This window comes from Balaenoptera physalus (assembly GCF_965194825.1).
Source record: "Balaenoptera physalus genome assembly, chromosome: 14".
Taxonomy (NCBI): Eukaryota; Metazoa; Chordata; class Mammalia; order Artiodactyla; family Balaenopteridae; genus Balaenoptera; species Balaenoptera physalus.
In genome coordinates, this window is record NC_138893.1 from 7,360,802 (window position 1) to 7,385,719 (window position 24,918).

Sequence of the window (24,918 nt, forward strand, 5' to 3'; positions counted from 1 at the left end):
TCTTAATGCAATTAACATATTGGTAAATTAATTATTTTAAAAAGTCTTAGGAGCCTCTACCAAGTTTGAGTTATTGTGGTAGGCACTGCTGATACAAAAATGATGATAAAAGACAAACTAAAATATATTGCGATACAGAGTGAAGTAAGTCAGAAAGAGAAAAACAAATACTGTATGCTAACACATATATATGGAATCTAAAAAAAAAAAGAAAAGGTTCTAATGAACCTAGGGGCAGGACAGGAATAAAGACACAGATGTAGAGAATGGACTTGAGGACATGGGGAGGGGGAAGGGTAAGCTGGGATGAAGTGAGAGAGTGGCATTGACATATATACACTACCAAATGTAAAATAGACAGCTAGTGGGAAGCAGCTGCATAGCACAGGGAGATCAGCTTGGTGCTTTGTGACCACCTAGAGGGGTGGGGTAGGGAGGGTGGGAGGGAGACGCAAGAGGGAGGGGATATGGGGATATATGTATACGTACAGCTGATTCACTTTGTTATAAAGCAGAAATTAACACACCATTGTAAAGCAATTATACTCCAATAAAGATGTTAAAAAAACTGTAAATGCTTTAAAAACATAGGCAGTGTCTATAGGTTTTATCATTTGTTATTATTTGTTGTTGTTGTTTTTAAGAAATAAGCATGCTCTTTGTCCCATCTGGTGACCAAAGTAAAAATGTGTGGATTCCCACGAGATAGCACACAGCTGAGAATAAAAGAGACTGAATTCCAAAAGGCCAAATGTAAGGAATACCCCACACTGGTGTCACTGGTGTTGAAAGCCTGTGATTCAAACCAAGTGGATGAGGCAAAATTAGTTCTTCTTATTTGATTACAGCAAGAAATAAAAAGACAACTTAGCTAAGGAAAAAGAGAGAAGCAGCAGAGAAGAAAGCTGAAGAATGGAACTTGGTCCTGGTATGAGGGGTATACTCGACATGTCTCCTCTTAACATGGGGGCCACTAAGGACATTGCTGAACATTAGGGAGGCTATTCTGTGTATAAGGGAATCAAGTTTGGTGATGTCGGCTTGGCAGTGAACCCTGCCTACAGATAAGTGTAGCAATTTGGGAATGTGGATAGCGCAGAACTTGGGGAGAGCTGTAACATGGTGGGAGACAGCAAGGATAATCCCCGGTTTCCCTTAGAACTGAGTTTGGCCTGGCAGAGATTCATAGGCTTCCAATAGGCCTAAGATAGCCTGTGAAAGAATCTGGAAGAGTGAGTCATTTCTCCGCCACTACATGGGGATACCATGCAGAATGAGAGCTCTCTCTCACTGGAGACAGCCTAGAACTCCATCTGGATTTTGAGGGAGGCAGCCATGCTTCCCTGCATTGGGGTCCAGCTGGGGACCTGCAGAAAGAGAATGCTTCATTCGCTGAGACCACCTTCGGATGCTGTCCAGGCTGAAAGCCAGCTGGGATACTCCTCGTCCCAGACACTGACTAAAGTTCAACAGTAACAGCAGAAGACAAAAGAACTGCACAGACCAGATATGCAATGCCTCTCCTTGAGGGAGGTCAATTACATAAGACCACTCCTCTTTTCCTACCTGCAGCTGTGGTGGGAAGGGACACAAAGGGCCTATAAAAAGAGAAGTGAGAACAGGGGGTGAAGACCTTAAGACAGGGGGAAGTAACGCGCTGTGGACAGTGATGGAAATAATAATACTTGAATTTGACTGAATATTTACCCAAAGGAAGTGAAGCTTTGAACTAAAAGAGAAAAGAATAACTGGAAATGTCATGATTTTGTTAACCCTTGGCCACTGAGAAAGAATGAGGTCTTGAGAAAGGAAACTCAATTCATATCAAAACAAAGAGAGTTTTTGTAATCACTCTGCAAACATTTAGTTTTGCTGTCTAGTTCATACCTGTTAACAATTGCAGCTGAGGAGTACTTTGATATTCAGGGCACTTTCCCATGGAATAAGAATGCTTTCACTCTTGGGATTTGCAACATAAATGGTGAACAAAGAATATTGTAACCATACTTTATTATATTATTTTAACTTGACAATAACTGAAATGGGTAAGGATAGAATTAATATTTCTTAGTCTGAAGAAACAGCCTCAGAAAAGTCGTGACTTCTGACATACAGGTCAGTGTTTAATCTGCTGTCCCAAACTGCCTACTCAAGATCAGTGATAATTACTCCCAGAATGAGAATTCTCAGGGCTTGGTTCGGGGACCCCTGAGTCAGAATCAGTTGGAATATTTGTTAAAAATGTAGATTTTTGGCCACATATCTGACCTACTGAATCAAACTATACAGGGGTTAATGGCATCCTAACCAGGCTGCCCAGATTATTTAATGCTCCCAAAATCTAAGAATGACAATAGACCAACAGCATTGCTTCTCTGACTGAGGTATCATCTTGAAATGGCCTTGGGGTTTAAGTCGTGAATAGGGTTGGAAAGGTACCAAATTCTGTTTTGAACTTTGTAATTAAGGATGCATTAAGAAACCCTTTCCTTTTACCTCAAAAACAAGCACATTAAAAAAAAATCCCAAATCTCAACTGTAAGACGTTGTGATTAAATCATTCATATTCTAAAATGCTACAGCTGACAACGTTGATCCCTGCAGACAGAAGTCACTGTAAAGCAGAATGTGCAAATGACTTTTCCTCTACTAGTGAGATAATTAGCTTTTCCTCTTCGTTATCCTTAGCCTCCTTTCCTCTTTAGCTTCAGACCTTTAAGCCATCCTATATCTGGCAAGAAATTTCATTGTACTTTCTTCATTTACTGCTTCTAGGAACCACTGCAGTTTTTTCAGATATATGAATGAGTGGCTGACTTAAGCCCTACTTCGTTTCTGGTTTTGTGCATGTTTTTTGTTTGCAAATTTTAAAAAACTACAAATATCTTAAGAAAATAAAAGAAAGGGGAGGATTACGATATTGGAGCCCGTGTGTATTCATTAAAAAGCACACAAGGATGTCTGAGATCTATGCAGCTGCAGGCTATGTAGCTGGGCTTTTAGAAGCGGCAGGAACTAGGCTCTGAATGCTCTGAGGGACTAAGACTTTCTCAAGCTCTCTCTTTTTCTTTTTTTTTTTTTTTTTTTTTTGAGTTACATGGTCTCTTTATCTTTTTTTCTCTCTGCACATTAATTTTACTCTTCCTGTTTTATGGACTACGTCTGCTTCTAAAAGTACATGGATTCCCTCTGCTACAGATACTATAAATCCTTACTTTTAGGCACATGCAGAGACATTTTGAATCCAAATTCCTGGAGACAGATTCTGATCAGCCCAGCTTGGGTCAGAAGAATATCTTTATCTACTCGGCTATTGCTAAGGAGCAGGTACCCATTGTCAGCAGGGTACCAGGTGCTTATTCCAAAGAAGTAGAACAGGTCTCTGAGAAACAGGGCAATTCTGGGCTGTCAGATCCAAAGGTGTTTGGTTGTCTCTTTGCTTGTTTGGCTTTAGTTAATGTTTCTGAGATGTACATTGACCCGACTCAGGTCAGTGTGAATCAGGGCCTGATACTTTCATCAGGTGTTGGGGAAGAGAAGATATTCCTTTCCACCAGCATTGGGCATGGGAAGATGTCGGCCTGGAGCTACAAGCAGCTATATTGGAATCACACTGTGCTTGAGAATAAAACCAATATATAGACAAGAACAAAGCTGAAAGGCAGACCAGGGCCTGATGACACTTGCTTTGTTCCAGAACTTCCAGTTACGTGATCTAATACACTTTTCTCTAAGTGGATTCGGATTGGGATTTCTATCCCCTAACATATCTTCATTGCTATTTTAAAATTCAATATCTTTTTCTCATTTCATTCTGCTATTGGTTTAATTCTGTTCTGAATTCAGTTTACCTTGCTTTTCTTCCACACTTTGCTCTTTCTCCCCAGAAAGAGAAGGTATGGGACAATGTTCCTCTTTAACAATAACAATTATAGCAACAGTAATACATTATTACACATTATTATTTTTACATTTTGATTTATCCAATTCTCACCATCTGATTTTTCTTGAGCAAAGATATTTGTTTGTGTTATTCTCATTATTTTTTACTTAAATCCCATTACCCACCGAATAACAAACTGCCTCTTTTGATTAATAGTCAAGACCTACTACAATTGAATCTTGGTTCATCTTCGAAGCCTTCTACTATTACATCATTATTCTATGGTTTCATCAGAGTAGGAGACTTCCTGGTGAGTTATTGCATCCTGTGTTTTCTTCACTTTGGTCATGTTCTTTGTTTCAGATTTCCAACCTTTAATCTCACATGTGGAAGTCCTAAACATCCTCTCCCTCAAATATCATCCCCTCTGGAAGTGTTCTTCAGATCCTTTCTTTAGAAGTTATCTTTCATACATGCTCCCCAATGTTCACAGTAGTACTATTTATAATAGCCAAGATATGGAAGCAAACTAAGTGTCCACCAACAGATGAATGGATAAAGATGTGGTATATATACACAATAGAACATTACTCAGCCATTAAAAAGAATGAAATAATGTCATTTGCAGCAACATGGATGGACTTACAGAATATTATACTAAGTGAAGTAAATCAGATAAAGACAAATATTATATGATATCACTTATATGTGGAATCAAAAATAATATAAATGAATTTATTTACAAAACGGAAACAGACTCACAGACATAGAAAACAAACATGGTTACCAAAGGGGGAAGGGGGGAGGGATAAATTAGGGGTAGCGGATTAACAGATAAACACTACTATATATAAAACAGATAAACAAGGTCCTACTGTATAGCACAGGGAACTATATTCAATATCTTGTAATGACCTATAATGGAAAACAATCTGAAAAAAACACATACATATATAACTGAATCGCTTTGCTGTACACCTGAAACTAACACAGTGTTGCAAATCAACTAAAGTTCAATAAAGAAAGAAGTTGTCTTTCCTCCTCTGTACTCAGATTGTACATTATTTTGGGGTTTGGAAGGCAAAGTGTTTGTATCCATAGTTTATATTACATAACAGATGATATATTCACTGAAATTTGGGACTACATGTTATGTCCTTTGTATACTTCTGTGTACCAGGTCAGTGCCTTGCACATAGCAGGTACTCAGTAAATATTTAAAGATGGCCAACGAAGGAAAAGAAAGTCTATGTTGTTGTATATAGACTACAACAACAATAACACAAATGTACCATCCATCACATATCTAAGATATAAAATTCAGCTTCAAGTTTACTTTTGTCAGATTGTCACGCAATATTTTTCAATGTAAAAGTTAAGAAAGGGAAAGGTAATTTTCAAATCGTTCCAAGAATTCCGTGGGTTATCGATGCACTTTGAAAATCACTTTATATGGTAGTCTGTAGCACTGGGACACCCTATGGAGTAGAAAATTGCTGTGTCGAGTAGTCAATTAAGTGCATATAGCAGCTGTATTTCAAAGTTAAATAGTCTGTTTTACAAAAGGAATTATTCAAATATATGAAAAAGCTTTTCCTTGTAGAAATCAGTAACTAAAAAAAGATTATTCTCAAAAACATCCTTCCTTTTGCTGCTCTAGGGGAAACAAAAAGACAACTTAAAATAAATAAAATGTCATCCAACTTCCCTTCCAACATACATAGCAGTTAAAAAAAAAATCTAAGAACAAACAGGTATCTAACCAGAGCCAAACTGAACCAAATGCACATGGGAAGGCCTTCTAATAAACTTCTCAGAATGGCCTCCAAGTAAAAATGTTGACATTATCATATGGTGTATCAAAAATTCTAGGGGCCAATATAAGTGTCAACTGCAGAATGTGACCACATAAGAAATGAGAGAGAGAGAGAGGAAATATAGACACACACACACATGCACTTTGTAAGAGAGCCACTAAAAACTGCCAATTCAGTAGCATCTAATTGAGTGTAACTGCTGTTGTGGTATTAGTAACCGAACCACCAAGTAGTTCCTACAGCCCATTTGACTTCTTTCCTGGGATCCATCAGCCTGAAGGTTTTAAACTCCTTGAACAAAAATGGGGGGAAATGATCAAGGCAGACATCTGAGCAAAAGCATGCTGTTTATACAGAGCAGTGTGGTTTCTGGAGCTGATCCCTTACCTGATTAGGCACATCAATTATTTGTACGCTTCTGTCTCCTCTTATGTAAACTCAAAGCTGCGCTGTGCCTTGCTGATTTACTCTGATAAGCCCTCACTGCCCGCCTATAGGAGCAGTTTGCATGACCTTGGGTAATTCACATAGTATCCATATCTGACCTGGTGTGCATTAACCGGGAACAGAAATTACAAAATTGAGTCTTCAAATATGAATATATGTGTTCTAAAATACAAGTTAAGAAAAATTGGTAATTTAGACCAATCAATTAAAGAGGAAGAAACAGGTCTACATTATATGGAGTAATTTGGCATAGTTCCATGTATTCTATAATCTGTAATATACCTAAAAATTAAGGCAGAAACGATTCTTACAAATCAAAACTGAAACTCAAGTAATTCCAAACCACTCTCTTAACCACGTTATTTCAGATTTTCTTTCACAGAATCATTCTTTCACAAAAGCAGATCTGTTGCCAACATAGTAAGGAAGATTCATTTGAACATGAAAGGTAAGAAAAAAGACTTAGGTAACATTATAAATAATAATTACCACCACTGATAATATACAAATTGTATTATTTATTTAATGATAATAATGAGATAGAGTCTGAATTTTTAGTAAAGGGAAAGCTTGACATTTTATACCAACATACTAATAGTATAGAAGAGAAAACCGTTATTTGACAGAGTGTGGACAATATCTGAATACTGATTCCCTTTATATCCTATCCTGTTTTGATTTCTTTTTTTATTTTAATATAGAAGCTACAGCTTTGGGAATTGAAAGTAAAGTAGCCTATGGTGAAATACAAGGATAATATATCACTTGCTCTGTGGTGCAAATAAAAGCATGAGATAATATATGTGAAAGCACATTACCTCTCACATTGTAGGTGTACAATAAAAGTTTGTTGAATGAATATGATACATCCATAAACCTTAAACGATAATTTGGTTATAACCTTCATAACATAGATGTCCAATAGCTCACAGGACAGCCTTTCAGCAGAAATTATTTTACTGGCAGGTGGATTTAAAGCAATAGAGATATAGAGTCATTACTTCATGAATTCCCTCAGTTCTGGAAATGGAGTCATTGTTGATTTAGCACGGCCCGGATTATTTTTTTTTTTTTCAATTTTTATTTTATTTTATTTTATTTTTTAACATCTCTATTAGAGTATAATTGCTTTACAATGGTGTGTCAGTTTCTGCTTTATAACAAAGTGAATCAGTTATACATATACATATGTCCCCATATCTCTTCCCTCTTGTGTCTCCCTCCCTCCCACCCTCCCTATCCCAGCACTCTAGGTGGGCACAAACCACCAAGCTGATCTCCCTGTGCTATGCGGCTGCTTCCCACAAGCTATCTATTTTACATTTGGTAGTGTATATATGTCCATGCCACTCTCTCACTTTGTCCCAGCTTACCCTTCCCCCTCCCCGTATCCTCAAGTCCATTCTCTAGTAGGTCTGCATCTTTATTCCTGTCTTGCCTCTAGGTTCTTATTTAAAAGGTCACCTCTTTATTTTTTCCCCCTGTAGCTAGCATTAGAATTAGAGAGAGTTTAATTGAGGAAATCACACTTTAAAAATAAGCCTATAAAAATAAGATAATGGTGGAGAGTATTTCTCTGTGCTTTTAGTTTGTTGGATGTAATTTTACTGACAGTACATTTCAAATTATCTGATGTATAAGGCACTGGAGTGATACTATGTTGGACTTTAAGTTCCTAAAATTTAAAAAATTGTTTTCTTTAATCAACAGCTGAACATATTACATAGTGACTGTTTGGGGGTTTGGAAGGCCATTTTATTCCCCAAGCATCTCCCATTTATGAGGATTTGTCATCATCAGGCTTTGTCCTTCCCCACCTCCACTCCCTTACTCATCAAGTGGCCTTGCAGGGAGGCAGGTCTGCCCACCTGGGCTGTCCCTGGTGCCCCACACACTTTGTGTTCCCTAATAAAGCCTTCTTGGTTTTTGTCCAATGCCTGATTCACCTCCCATTGATAGGTCTGGCCTTAGCTGTCCCTTCATGTCATTTCTCCACCGGCGTTCTTTACATCATAGCCAGGTCTTGTTGACAAGGTAGAGTAAAGCAAGCATGTAATTATCTGGGTAACTTAAGCTACCACCATGCTTTGTCTCTATTACCTGGACAATTCACTTGAGAGGAAGTCAAGAGCGAAGAGATGATTAACTTACAATTATTCAGGCAATTTAAGTCAAAGCAATGTTTTTGCTTGAATTATCCAGATAATTGCTTTAAACCTAAATTTTGCTTTGCTAATTGAAAGCTAACCTTGGGAAAAATGGCTTAAGGCAGCAAGTAGCCTGAGAGATTCCAATTCAGACCTTCATCCCTAGAACTTTTACTGGCAGTTGATTTCATTATATTTTTATAAGGTGAATAAAACATCTAACTTTACAGGCAAGGAGCAGGTAGGTAAAGTGCCTGTGTGACTGTGGATAAAGATGACGCTGCATGAGCTTCATAGACCATCATCAAAACACTGCTACCTACAGACACAGAGAACGAACATATGGATACCAAGGGCGGAAGAGGGGTGGGATGAATTGGGAGATTGGGATTGACATATACACTACTATGTATAAAACAGATAACTAATGAGAATCTACTGTATAGCACAGGAAACTCTATTCAGCGCTCTGTGGTGATCTAAATGGGAAGGAAATCCAAAAAAGAGGGGATATATATATACGTATAGCTGATTCACTTTACTGTACTGCAGAAACTAACACAACACTGTAATGCAACTATACTCCATTCAAAATTAATAAAAAAAAAAAAAAAAGACTGCCACTTAACCTGTAATTGCCCTTGGTTGAGAGCAAAAGAATGTTATGTATGATATTGTATCTTTTGCAGTCCTTAGTCTGTAATTAGGCAGATTATGTCATGGTTTTCTCGGGTTCAGAGAAAAGTGGTCCACCCAAATACTTAAAGAAAGAGGGGGCTTATTTATTTTCAAGATACACACAGTTTGGAGCTGAATTGTGAAGGCGTCCTCTTCTCTGTCTCCCTCTTAGGACTTCCCTGGCAGCTCACACAGGGAATCCTGGCACCTCTGAGCACATGTGCTCATTACCCTGCTCTGTATTTTACCTGCAAAAGACCTAGAACGGCTGCTCCGGCTCCCCACCTCTTAAGATTGTTCAGCTCAGCTAATTATTTCAATCTCACCGTTTCCTATTTCTAAACTCTGAAGAGATGAATATGATTGATTCTGCTCCTTTTTTCAAGCCAGGTGGTGTGTGTGGGATGATCAGGAACCTGTTGACCACAGCTAAGCCAATAAGCTGGGGCAGGCCCTTTGGTTCACATAGAACAGAACCTTGCTCTAAATGCCCATCTGCAGTGGGATAGAGACTGGCTTCTCTTAGAAGTGTGTGTGCTGGGGGCAGGTAATGACTCACTTCTATAATACAGAGCCCTCCTGAGGAGCTAAAAGTATGCCTTAAGAGTATTGTTGAAAAGTTGCAGAATTCAGTTAGTCTTTTTCTTCTTCAGGTGATGATCATAGGTAAAAATCACAAATGTCAAATACAGATTACCTCGAATAAAAAAGTAGGGTTCTAGGGGCTAGTAAACGTTAGGTGCAAACATCTGTGGAGTGTCCATTATATTCCAGGCACTGGTTCTTGGAACTCAGTAGTAAGACAGATGACAGGCCTCATGCACTTAATCTATAGTGGAGGAGACACGCCACATGCAAATACACAATGTCTAAATAGGGTGAGGTCTGTAGTGATAATTGCAATGAAGAGAAATAAAGCTTAGTAAAGGGACAGAGAATGCTTAAGGGTAATATTTAGATGAGATGTCAGAGAAGACTTTCCTGAAGGAGTGACATTTGAGCAGAGATTGGAAGGAAGCCTGTGACCAACCGGGGGAAGGGTGTGCCAGACAGAAGGAAAAGCAAGCGCAAAAATTCCCAGGTGAGTCATTCCTTTTTATTATATTCACTAGTTTGTGGTATTTTTTACATTCCAAATGTAAGTGATATCATACAGTATTTGCCTTTCTCCGTCTGATGTTATTTCATTTAGCATAATGCCCTCCAAGTCCATCCATGTTGCTGCAACTGGCAAAATTTGATTGCCAGTGGGGAGAGAGAAGCAGGGAGGGGAAACACAGGGGTAGGGGACTAAGAGGTACAAACTATTAGGTATAAAAGAAGCTACAGGTATATATTGTGAAAACATGCGGAATACAGCCAACATTTTATAACAACTATAAATGGATTATAAGCTTTAAAAGTTGTGAATCACTATATTGTACACCTGTAACATATAATATTGTATAGCAACTATACTTCAATAAAAAACAAACAAACAAACAAACAAAAATAACTGCCAATCGGATTATAGACTGTTGTAGGGCAAAGGAGAAAGCACAGAGGCCATTTAAGAATCTGTTGCACTTTGTGGGTTTTACTAGCACAGAACTGTAGGAATTGTGAGAAATGGTGAATTCATGGTTTTAGGATATATTTTGATAGGAAAGCTGAGAGAATTTGCTGATGGTTTGGATTTGAGGTATGAGCAAAACGAAGGAGTTAAAAACGACCCAAGCATGTTAGCTTAAATGAAAGGTGTTGCTACTGGCTGAGATGGGGAAGACCCAGGGAGCCAAGGTTTTGGATGCAGGGAAGCAACAGTTCATTCCCAGACCTGTTAATTTTGAGGCTTATATTAGTCACGCAAGCATGGGTGCTAAATAACTAGATGTCTAATTCTGGAGTTGAAGGGAGAGATTAGACTGGAGAATTTTTTTAATACAGATATATTAAGCTGATATTTTGGGGGGGGGGCTGCACAGCATGTGGGATCTTAGTTCCCCGACCAGGGATCGAACCCACATCCCCTGCACTGGAAGCTCGGAGTCTTAACCACTGAACCGCCAGGGAAGTCCAAAAGATATCTTTAAAGAGAAGCAAAGATTGCTGCATTGAGACAGTTGTGTCGAACAGAACTGGCTCTTTCTTAAATCCTGGATGATCTCACCTCTTTTTTCTTCTCTCTATATACAGAGAAGTTTCCAACTTCATCACCCTCACAAATAAATACCCGCCCTGATTATGATACTTTAATTATTGCCTAATTCCTTGATCACAATATAATCATAGCTCCCTGCTCAGAATCACTCCTGCCATTTTTTATTTCACCAAGGCTACTTTTCTTATATTATCTTCTCCATCAAAATATGAATCAAGGTCTCTCACTTTTTAAAAAATTATCTTAAAACTCACTTTCCACATTAATTTCATGAGGCTTTTACTCATCCTTTATTCTGTACCCACATTCCACTGTGTTCCATTTGTTCTCTACTGATTTTATATTTAATTCAGCAAATATTTTTGAAGGATTATTGTGTGCTAAGAGTTGTGAACCTAGCTTTATAAATATCCTGATTCTTTTTTAATATCCCCCATTCCGTGTTTGGAGCACTGTCTTGTAAATTGCAATGTTAACACTAGTAATAATAATAATCATCATCCATGATGTATAAGTAGTGCTGTACTCTTTACAAAGAATGGTCACATATATTATCTCAATGAAGCCTCTCAATAAGATTGAGGGAGATAATATTGTTATCTCTACTTTATATGCATTTATATTGAATATCTATTATGGCACCTGCTCTAATAAAAAGGGAAGATATGGAGAAGGGTAGAAAAATGACACCTCGTTTCATTGGCTTATAATCTGAAATAATATTTTCATTTAATTATATAGAAAATGAGAACAGATCAAAGGTACAGTTGTTAAGCAATTAGAGGTTCAGTGGCCTGTTTTATATGAGCAAACACTGTTAACCGTGAGGGCAAGGAACTAGATTTCCAGCAGCTCCAAAAATACAGTTCTTTTAAGAGTATGTTTAAAAAGTTGCCAGTCATTTTTTGTTATTTTTTAGCATAAAAAATGAGTGTGAAATGCTGCTGGAAGTTGTATTATATCATTTTGAATTATTCTAGGCCAACATACACAAAGTCTTTTACTAAAGAGTAAAAACACTCCACCTATATTAGATAACTTGAGCTGTTGAGGAGTCAAGAGGAATAAAAAGAACTTACTCTATTTTTTTTTCTGTATTCATCACTCCCAAATGAAACAAAAAAAGGCCCCATAAAACTACAAACCACAGTAATTTTCTCTTTTTCTTTCTCTTCTTATCACTGTCATGAGAACTATCATTGTGTGGTTGCTTCCAGCCAGGGTTTGGTCTACTTTGTCCACTCAAAACATTCCTTCCTCATTATCAAAAATTACATGGAGGGGGGCTTCCCTGGTGGCACAGTGGTTAAGAATCCACCTGCCAATGCAGGGGACACGGGTTCGAGCCCTGTCTGGGAAGATCCCACATGCGACGGAGCAACTAAGCCCGTGCGCCACACCTACTGAGCCTCTGCTCTAGAGCCCGTGAGACGCAACTACTGAGCCCGTGTGCCACAACTACTGAAGCCCACGTGCCTAGAGCCCATGCTCTGCAACAAGAGAAGCCACCGCAATGAGAAGCCCGCGCACTGCAACAAAGAGTAGCCCCCGCCCAACGCAACTAGAGGAAGCCCGCCGCAGCAACGAAGACCCAACACAGCCAAAAATAGATAAATTTAAAAAAAAATTACATGAAGGAAGGAAGGAAGGAAGAAGCCCAGTGGATTCCTTCATCTTCTATATTAAGAAATTAGTTTTAACGTATTTTAACGACTTGTGACCCGAAGTTGCTGCTTTTGTTTAGAGCAAGTTTCCTTAGGCGAATATATTTTCTCTCTTGATTTCCACTAGCAAACAGGAAACAAGCTGTGTAACTTTAAATAAGTCACCTAATTCCTCAGTTCTTAATTGCCCTAGCTCTGAAGTGAGGAAGTTGAACTAAATGATCTCTGTTCTTACTTCTAATTTAACAAGTCTGTGAGTCTATGGCATGCATAATAAACTCAATATAATACTCTGCCTGTCCTGGAACTTGCGGTGTTCTTTTGCAAAGTTCTTGTTCTGTCTTTTGCCTGTGAGCCACCTCGTGTAGTCTCATGGATTTAACTACCACAAGAATATTGCTTACTTCCACCTGAACATAGATCTATAGCCCAGCATTCCCCAAACTGCATTTGTGGGGCACGAGTGTTCCTCACGTTGGTGATAGCAATTCAACCGAAAAATAGTTCCACTGGAAATAATGTTTAGGATCGTGCTCTACCCGATCCCCTACTTGGAGGTAAACAGAGCACCCAAAGCATAGTAAGTGCTTTGAAAAATCTTGGGGGTACAGAAACCTGCTTAAGTCAATGTTTTAAGACTTGTGTAGGGTACCAGCAGATGTCTTAATTTACCTATCTTCTCTTGAACCCTGCAAATCCTCAGTCAGCACAGAACATGGAGCTCCTGGTGCTTGGGTCAGTCGTCGAGCTGAGGGCCCTTGCATATTTGTTCATGCGAGTCATTGGAAGACTAAATTCTCACATTTTTATTTCTCAAACTGCAAATAATTTTTTTCATTTATATTTTCTGCAGTGAAAAATCATTACTATAGTTTAAAATATCTAATTGCTCAAAAAAAGGAAAGAAAAGAAAAAAAGGAAACAACAGATTAGACAATTTTATATGCTCATTGAACAAATGCAATATTTATGATTTTTCCATTTTCAGTAGTAGTAAGAACAGATGCTTAGGATGGTTTGAAACGCTTACTTGAATACTTACTGTGGAATGCAAAACAATTGACTGTTGGGATATAAAATCTTCCGAAAACTAAACATTTCAGATGTGATATGAAATTTAAAAGACAGTGTTCCTGAAATCATTTCACAATGACTTACTTCAGTACATATAAGGAAGTAAGTTGGATGATATTATTTTATCAAATCCGAGCATGCAAAATAAACTTCCTTATGACTGATCCCATCATAGAATAATAAAATTTCCGATAAATATTAGAATAAAGTTGGTGAACACTGCCATTTTTGTGTGCATGTATATGTTAGGGCTTATTTAGAACTTATTCTAAGCCTAGAGCTACATAAACTTCGTTGCTCACCTGTGAACTGTATTATTGAACAAGGTCATTCTTATCACCCCTCACAATTGCAGCTTACCTTAGTTAATTGTTAATAGCCCAGACCTGTGGCTTTCAGTAACCAAGTTATCAGGTCAGTGCTGTGTGGGACAGTTATTTGAAGTGAAACTAATTCCTTACTACCTTTGTCTAAGTATTAAACAAATTATCTTTTATGGGAGAAGGTCAAATGCATAAATTTAAGTGTCAAGAGAATATCTTATTCCTTATGAACATAATACTAGTGGTCTCAGGAAACAGGATTGGATCTTCAAACATTACTTACAGTGGAAACTCTCCATTGCATTCTATGGTTACAATTTTGGTTTTAACTCTAAGATATTATTTTAAAGAGGAAAGTTTGTTCTGTTATAGTTTCCTTACTTATTTAATCTTTCCAAAGAGTAAGTTTTCTAGAGGGAGAACGATTTAGAAAAACAAGTAAGATGTCTGTATCGGTTAATGAGCAAAAGTGTCTTTAATAAGACAAATAAGTTGAGCACTGCCAATCTTAACCCAACAAATCCCAAAGCAAGTTTAGCATTAAGTCAATTTGGAGAGACCTTCAAGATGGCAGAAGAGTAAGATGTGGAGATCACCTTCCTCCCCACAAATATATCAGAAATACATCTACACGTAGAACAACTCCTACAGAACACCTACTGAACGCTGGCAGAACACCTCAGACCTCCCAAAAGGCAAGAAACTCCCCACGTACCTGGGTAGGGCAAAAGAAAACAGAAAAAACAGAGACAAAAGAATAGGGGCGGGACCTGCACCAGTGGGAGAGAGCTGTGAAGGAGGAAAGGTCTCCACACACTAGGAAGCCCCTTCACGGGCGGACACTGCGGGTAGCGGAGGGGGAAGCTTCGGAGCCACGGAGGAGAGCGCAGCCACAGGGGTGCGGAGGGCAAAGCGGAGAGATTCCCGCACGGAGGATCAGTGCCGACCAGCACTCACCAGCCCGAGAGGCTTGTCTGCTCACCCGCCGGGGCGGGCGGGGCTGGGAGCTGAGGCTCGGGCTTCGGGCTTCGGGCTTCGGGCTTCGGTCGGATCGCAGGGAGGGGACTGGGGCTGGCGGCGTGAACACAGCCTGAAGGGGCTAGTGCGCCACAGCTAGCCGGGAGGGAGTCCGGGAAAAGGTCTGGAGCTGCCGAAGAGGCAAGAGACTTTTTCTTCCCTCTTTGTTTCCTGGTGCGCGAGGAGAGGGGATTCAGAGTGCCACTTAAAGGAGCTCCAGATGGGCGCGAGCTGCGGCGATCAGCGCGGACCACAGAGACGGGCATGAGACGCTAAGGCTGCTGCTGCCGCCACCAAGAAGCCTGTGTGCGAGCACAGGTCACTATCCACACCGCCCCTCCCGGGAGCCTGTGCAGCCCGCCACCGCCAGGGTCCCGTGATCCAGGGACAACTTCCCCGGGAGAACGCACGGCATGCCTCAGGCTGGTGCAACGTCACGCCGGCCTCTGACGCCGCAGGCTCACCCCGCCTCCTCCGTACCGCTCCCTCCCCCCCCACCCCTGTCCTGAGTGAGCCAGAGCCCCCGAATCAGCTGCTCCTTTAACCCTGTCCTGTCTGAGCAAAGAACAGAGGTCCTCAGGCGACCTACATGCAGAGGCGGGGCCAAATCCAATGATAAACCCAGGGAGCTGTGCGAACAAAGAAGAGAAAGGGAAATCTCTCCCAGCAGCCTCAGGAGCAGTGGATTAAATCTCCACCATCAACTTGATGTACCCTGCATCTCTGGAATACCTGAATAGACAACCAATATCCCAAAATTGAGGCGGTGGACTTTGGGAGAAACAATATATATATATTTTTCCTTTTTTTCTTTTTGTGAGTGTGCATGTGTATGCTTCTGTGTGTGATTTTGTCTGTATAGCTTTGCTTTTACCATTTGTCCTAGGGTTCTGTCTGTCCATTTTATTTTCTTAGTATAGTTTTTAGTGCTTGTTATCATTGGTGGATTTATTTTTTGGTTTGGTTGCTCTCTTCTTTCTTCCTTTCTTTTTTTAATTACTTTTTAATTTTTTTAATCGTTAATAATTTTTATTTTTATAACTTAATTTAATTTTTTTCTTTCTTTCTTTCTTTTTTTTCTCCCTTTTCTTCTGAGCTATGTGGCTGACAGGGTCTTGGTACTCCAGCTGGGTGTCAGGCCTGTGCCTCTGAGGTGGGAGAGCTGAGTTCAGGACGTTGGTCCACCAGAGACCTTGCAGCTCCACGTAATAGCAAACCACAAAAGCTCTCCCAGAGATCTCCATCTCAATGCCAAGACCAGCTCCACTGAACAACCAGCAAGCTACAGTGCTGGACACCCTATGCCAAACAATTAGTAAGACAGGAACACAACCCCACCCAGTAGCAGAGAGGCTGCCTAAAATCATAATAAGGTCACAGACACCCCAAAACACACCACCGGACATAGTCCTGCACACCAGAAAGACAAGATCCAGCATCATCCACCAGAACACAGGCACCAGTCCCCTCTACCAGGAAGCCTACACAACCCACTGAACCAACCTTACCCACTGGGGGCAGACACCAAAAAACAATGGGAATTACGAACCTGCAGCCTGAGAAAAGGAGACCCCAAACACAGTAAGTTAAGCAAAATGAGAAGACAGAGAAACACACAGCTGATGAAGGAGCAAGGTAAAAACTCACCAGACCAAACAAATGAAGAGGAAATAGGCAGTCTACCTGGAAAAGAATTCAGAGTAATGATAGTAAAGGTGATCCAAAAACCTGGAAAAAGATTGGAGAAAATACAAGAAACGTTTAACAAGGACCTAGAAGAACTAAAGAGCAAACAAACAATGATGAACAACACAATAAAAGAAATTAAAAATTCTCTAGAAGGACTCAATAGCAGAATAACTGAGGCAGAAGAACCGATAAGTGACCTGTTAGATAAAATAGTGGAAATAACTACTGCAGAGCAGAATAAAGAAAAAAGAATGAAAAGTATTGAGGACAGTCACAGAGACCTCTAGGACAACATTCGAATTATAGGGGTCCCAGAAAAAGAAGAGAAAAAGAAAGGTACTGAGATAATATTTGAAGAGATTATAGTTGAAAACTTCCCTAATATGGGAAAGGAAATAGTTAATCAAGTCCAGGAAGTACAGAGAGTCCCATACAAGATAAATCCAAGGAGAAACATGCCAAGACACATATTAATCAAACTAGCAAAAATTTAATACAAAGAAAAAATATTAAAAGCAGCAAGGGAAAAACAACAAATAACATACAAGGGAATGCCCATACAGTTAACAGTTGATCTTTCAGCAGAAACTCTGCAAGCCAGAAGGCAGTGGCAGGACATATTTAAAGTGATGAAAGGGAAAAACCTACAACCAAGATTACTCTATCCAGCAAGGATCTCAGATTCGATGGAGAAATTAAAATATTTACAGACAAGCAAAAGCTAAGAGAATTCAGCACCACCAAGCCAGCTTTACAACAAATGCTAAAGGAATTTCTCTAGGCAGGAAACACAACAGACGGAAAAGACCTACAATAACAAACCCAAAACAATTAAGAAAATGGTAATAGGAACATACATATCGATAATTACCTTAAATGTAAATGGATTAAATGCTCCAACCAAAAGACATAGACTGGCTGAATGGATAAAACAACAAGACCCATATATATGCTGTCTACAAGAGACCCACTTCAGACCTAGTGACACATACAGACTGAAAGTGAGGGGATGGAAAAAGATATTCCATGCAAATGGAAATCAAAAGAAAGCTGGAGTAGCAATTCTCATATCAGACAAAATAGACTTTAAAATAAAGACTATTACAAAAGAAAAAGAAGGACACTACATGATGATCAAGGGATCAGTCCAAGAGGAAATATAAGAATTGTAAATATTTATGCACCCAATATAGGAGCACCTCAATACATAAGGCAAATGCTAACAGCCATAAAAGGGAAATCAACGGTAACACAATCATAGTAGGGGACTTTAACACCCCACTTTCACCAATGGACAGATCATCCAAAATGAAAATAAATAAGGAAACACAAGCTTTAAATGATACATTAAACAAGATGGACTTAATTGATATTTATAGGACATTCCACCCAAAAACAACAGAGTACACTTTCTTCTCAAGTGATCCTGGAACATTCTCCAGGATAAACCATATCTTGGGTCACAAATCAAGCTTTGATAAATTTAACAAAACTGAAATCGTATCAAGTATCTTTTCTGACCCCAACACTATGAGACTAGATATCAATTACAGGAAAAAATCTGTAAAGAATACAAACACATGGAGGCTAAACAATACACTACTTAATACCCAAGAGATCACTGAAGAAATCAAAGAGGAAATTAAAAAATACCTAGAACAAATGACAATGAAAACACGACGACCGAAAAGCTATGGGATGCAGCAAAAGCAGTTCTAAGAAGGAAGTTCAGAGCAATACCACCCTACCGTAAGAAACAAGAAACATCTCAAATAAACAACCTAATCTTACACCTAAAGCAATTAGAGAAAGAGGAACAAAAAAAACCCAAAGTTAGCAGAAAGAAAGAAATCATAAAGATCAGATCAGAAATAAATGAAAAAGAAATGAAGGAAACAATAGCAAAGATCAATAAAACTAAAAGCTGGTTCTTTGAGAAGATAAACAAAATTGATAAACCATTAACCAGACTCATCAAGAAAAAAAGGGAGAAGACTCATATCAATAGAATTAGATATGTAAAAGGAGAAGTAACAACTGATACTGCAGAAATACAAAGGATCATGAGAGATTACTACAAGCAACTCTATGCCAATAAAATGGACAACCTGGAAGAAATGGACAAATTCTTAGAAAAGCACAACCTTCTGAGACTGAACCAGGAAGAAATAGAAAATATGAACAGACCAATCAGAAGCACTGAAATTGAAACTGTGATTAAAAATCTTCCAACAAACAAAAGCCCAGGACCAGATGGCTTCACAGGCGAATTCTATCAAACATTTAGAAAAGAGCTAACACCTATCCTTCTCAAACTCTTACAAAATAAGCAGAGGGAGGAACACTCCCAAATCATTCTGGGAGTCCACCATCACCCTTATACCAAAACCAGACAAAGGTGCCACAAAGAAAGAAAACTACAGACCAATATCACTGATGATCATACGTGCCAAAATCCTCAACAAAATAGTAGCAAACAGAATCCAACAGCACATTAAAAGGATCATACACCATGATCAAGTGGGGTTTATCCCAGGAATGCAAGGATTCTTCAGTATACACAAATCAATCAATGTGATACACCATATTAACAAATTTAAGGAGAAAAACCATATGATCATCTTTATAGATGCAGAGAAAGCTTTCAACAAAATTCAACACCCATTTATGATAAAAACCCTCCAGAAAGCAGGCACAGAGGGAACTTACCTCAACATAATAAAGGCCATATATGTGAAACCCACAGCCAACATCGTCCTCCATGTTGAAAAACTGAAACCATTTCCACTAAGATCAGGAACAAGAGAAGGTTACCACTCTCACCACTACTATTCAACATAGTTTTGGAAGTTTTAGCCACAGCAATCAGAGAAGAAAAAGAAATAAAAGGAATCCAAATCAGAAAAGAAGAAGTAAAGCTGTCACTATTTGCAGACGACATGATACTATACATAGAGAATCCTAAAGATGCTACCAGAAAACTACTAGACCTAATCAATGAATTTGGTAAAGTAGCAGGATACAAAATTAATGCACAGAAATATCTTGCATTCATATACACTAATGATGAATAATGTGAAAGAGAAATTAAGGAAACACTCCCATTTACCACTGCAACAAAAAGAATAAAATACCTAGGAATAAACCTACCTAAGGAGACAAAAGACCTGTATACAGAAAACTATAAGACACTGATGAAAGAAATTAAAGATGATACAAACAGATGGAGAGATACACCATGTTCCTGGATTGAAAGAATCAACATTGTGAAAATGACTATACTACCCAAAGCAATCTACAGATTCAATGCAATCCCTATCAATATACCACTGGCATTTTTCACAGAAGCAGAACAAAAAAATCTCACAATTTGTATGGAAACACAAAAGACCCCGTATAGCCAAAGCAATCTTTAGAAAGAAAAACGGAGCTGGAGGAATCAGGCTCCCTGAGTTCAGACTAGACTGCAAAGCTACAGTCATCAAGACAGTATGGTACTGGCACAAAAACAGAAATATAGATCAATGGAACAGGATAGAAAGCCCAGAGATAAACCCACGCACATATGGTCACCTTATTTTTGATAAAGGAGGCAAGAATATACAATGGAGAAAAGACAGCCTCTTCAATAAGTGGTGCTGTGAATACTGGATAGCTACATGTAAAAGAATGAAATTAGACCACTCCCTAACACCATACACAAAAATAAACTCAAACTGGATTAAAGACCTAAATATAATGCCAGACACTATAAAACTCTTAGAGGAAAACATAGGCAGAACACTCTATGATATAAATCACAGCAAGATCCTTTTTGACCCACCTCCTAGAGAAATGGAATACAAAAACATAAACAAAAACAAATGGGACCTAATGAAACTTAACAGCTTTTGCATAGCAAAGGAAACCGTGAACAAGATGAAAAGACAGCCCTCAGAATGGGAGAAAATATTTGCAAATGAAGCAACTGACAAAGGATTAATCTCCAAAATTTACAAGCAGCTCATGCAGCTCAATATCAAAAAAACAAACAACCCAATCCAAAAATGGGCAGAAGACCTAAATAGACATTTCTCCAAAGAAGACATATCGATTGCCAACAAACACATGAAAGAATGCTCAACATCATTAATCATTAGAGAAGTGCAAACCTAAACTACAATGAGGTATCACCTCACACCAGTCAGAATGGCCATCATCAAAAAATCTACAAACAGTAAATGCTGGAGACGGTGTGGAGAAAAGGGAACCCTCTTACACTGTTGGTGGGAATATAAATTGATACAGCCTCTATGGAGAACAGTATGGAGGATCCTTTAAAAAACTAAAAATAAAACTACCATACCACCCAGCAATTCCACTACTGGGCATATACCCTGAGAAAACCATAATTCAAATAGAGAAATGTACTACAATGTTCATTGCAGCTTTATTTAAAATAGCCAGGAAATAGAAGCAACCTAATTGTTCATTGACAGATGAATGGATAAAGAAGATGTGGCACATATATACAATGGAATATTACTCAGCCATAAAAAGAAACGAAACTGATTTATTTGTAGTGAGGTGGATGGACCTAGAGTCTGTCATACAGAGTGAAGTAAGTCAGATAGAGAAAAACAAATACCCTATGCTAACACATATATATGGAATCCAAAAAAAAAAAAATGGTTATGAAGAACCTAGGGGCAGGAAAGGAATAAAGACACAGACCTACTAGAGAATGGACCTGAGGACACGAGGAGGGGGAAGGGTAAGCTGGGACGAAGTGAGAGAGTGGCATGGACTTATATATACTACCAAATGTAAAATAGATAGCTAGTGGGAAGCAGCTGTATAGCACAGGGAGATCAGCTCCGTGCTTTGTGACCACGTGGAGGGGTGGGATAGGGAGGGTGGGAGGGAGATGCAAGAGGGAAGAGATATGGGGATATATGTATATGTATAGCTGATTCACTTTGTTATAAAGCAGAAACTAACACGCCATTGTAAAGCAATTATACTCCAATAAAGATGTTAAAAAAAAGAAAAGTCAATTTGGCCAAAGGAATAAATTAACAACAAAAGGGAAAGACGTCAAATATATTGTAGCTGTGAAGCAAAAACTCAATGACGGTTTTGTATTATAATTTCTTTTCCCCTCCCCAAATATATGCCAAAAGAATGAATCTTGTTTAGGAAATATGCTAGGTTCTCACACATTTTAAAATGCTCTGAAGAATATGGTTTGTTTTTTCTTCCTGGTATAAAGTAATGATGGTACAAAGGTAGAATTTTCTGTATAAAATTGTGGGATTTTTTTTTTAATGAAAAAAATAATAGTTTTCACTAAATGGCCAGACATTTCTTTGGAGGTTAGAAAACAAACCTCAGTAAAGGAAGAGTACGAATATTTCAACAGGTAATGTATAAGAGGCTTCTGGCATTTCTAATGAACTCTCCTTAGATTCCCAGTATATTTTTCTATAGTCATAGTCATAACCCACAGGCATAAGTGTCCATTCCATAGTGATCTATTCTCAAGGTAAGGGTGACATTTCCTGCTCAGGAAGCATCTTGGTCTCAGTCAACCAGAGATGGTGTGAGTGGGGTGCATAGGGAAAAGTCTGTTCCAGTGTCATAGTAAAGCAGACCTTTTCTGCTAGAGTCTAAATTATGTACATTTCATGTAAATTTCATTGGCATAAGAAGGGGCTCTGACATTTAGCTAATAAACCCAGATATTCAGATGCAACATTGCTCAGGCTGGAAAACAGCTGAATGTCTCAATTAAACTAAGCAAAACATTCAAGATGATGGAGGATGAGACACCTCAAGATGGATATTTGAGTCCATTCCCTTCATTTTACAGTTGAAAAACCTTGGGCCCTGAAAGTTCATGTGACATGGTGGAGATCCCACAGCACATTTAAGTGTCAGCTGGTGTTTAATCAGGTTCAAGTCCAACTACACTACCTTGTACGCTTCCTCTTTTGAGATAATCAATCAATAAGCGATTACTGAATTTTTACAGTGAATGGAACACTGAACTCTGACTCAGGAAATCTACCTAAGAAATTAAAAGCAATGTAGGTATTTTTCAAAAATTCAACAAGAAATAGTAGTTATGTCACAAAAAGGAAAGGAAAATTGAGGACTTATCCTAAGAGCTCTAACATTATCGAAAGTTTGTCTACGTAATTCATGGAAAATTGGCACAGAGAGTGGAGTAAGGACAAATGAAGGAGATGACAAATTATCATGGAAATTATTTACGGTTCTTCTGTACTTGCCTACTTTTTGGGTTATTTGTGAATAAGACTTTCTTAGAATCAACTTATAAACTGAATCAGAAAAGACCAGTAGGAGTCATTACAAACCTCAACTCCACTTTGGCTTGGACCCCATCACTGTAACAATTTTATGGTGGTCCCTATTGGTATTCAGGAGCTGCTCTAATATAACATTCTGAAAATTATCTTTTATTCACTATATTTAGGCTAGGCCTAGACAGATTCATCTTAATGTTACTGGCATTGGTCTACAAAGAATAAGTATAAAATAGGCCCACAAACTATTACCAGGACGCCCTTCTGGAAGACATCTTTAAGCTTTATGGGAAAATCTCTTGCAACCACCTTCACCTGGCTTGAGAGAGCAGGGTGAGCACTTCCTTTTTTCCTCTCCCATTTGGAGGGTAAGACTATGTGCCTTGTCTGAGAAGACCTGAGAAGTTCTCCCTTTCTCTCAATGTCTCAAACGTATTTAAAATTTCTGGGTTGGGATGAACCGAGTTTAACATAGTTCATTCTTTCTCCTTGAAGTAAGCTCTTTCTGTAGCAAATTCCGCTATGAAGAGATCTCTTTAGATTATGGGAGTACTTAACACTTCTTTAGACTCAGTTTGTGGCTCATTAAGAATTCCTGAACATCAGGAAAGGGTTCATTTATCATCCTACTGCATAGTCCGTTGGTATTAATCCTACTAAGAGTGGTGGTTCTATAATTTCTAGAAAAGAAAGGCTTACTAGTTACAATCTAGTTTAAAATGAGAAATGCTTGGGGCTTGGGTTGAGGTTGCTTGCACTCCTTAGCACACTGGTCTATTGGTTTATTTTGGAAACTGATGGTAGTGGAGGTTGTGATAGAGATTAAGCAAAAAGTTAAAACATTCTTCCACTTTCCTTAAGCTCTTGCTCTACATACCCCTTCCCCAACCCAAGCCACACCTCAGCTACTTGTATTGTAGCTGGCACCTATTAAGAAATGACTGTCTTTGGAATGACCACAAACCTGCTGGTTCTTGCTGAGATCAGTTCTGCTTTGGGACAGACACTAAAGAATGGTTGTGCTGACATTGCCAGGGCCAAATAGGCTGCCAAACCCCAGTATGTGGGCAGGGCTGCTCTTAGTATGTGGGAACTTGGGCAATTTTTTTGTGCGGGGCTTTTGTATCTATAAGCAAAATTCAAGGAACCATGTGAGGTATAGTGACCCACAGATTTAGATTTAGACTTAGAATAATGAGTAGAGAAGAGGTACTTATTTTTTTTGTTTATTGTCCAATCAATGCATGAGGATTCTCTGTGGTGTTGAGGCACTATCATCTCCTCTTCAGATCTAGGAAACTATCTCTTCATGGACTTTATTATCAAACGCATACTTCTTGGATAATTTCATATGTTCACCACAATGAAAAGGTAGCAACAATGTTAATATTTAAAATGTTATTATTCAAATGATCTATATTTAAAACAATACAGTTATTCTTGCTGTTTCAGTTTCCTGATATCCTTTATTTAATGCTGATTACATTGATACTCAGGACATCATATCATCCATTGAGCCATCCGTGAATATTGTATTCTAATGACTATCAAAATTTGTTACTGTGCTTTGTTAGGAATGATTTCAAATGCAAATCTTACTCAGACTATTCAGAATAACGTGAAAGATAATTCATTTTCTTGGTACATTAAATTTACTGTCAGTATTTTATGGTGTAAACACAGGACAACATCCAACCATGTCTCTTGAACTTTTTAGGTCACGATGACTAA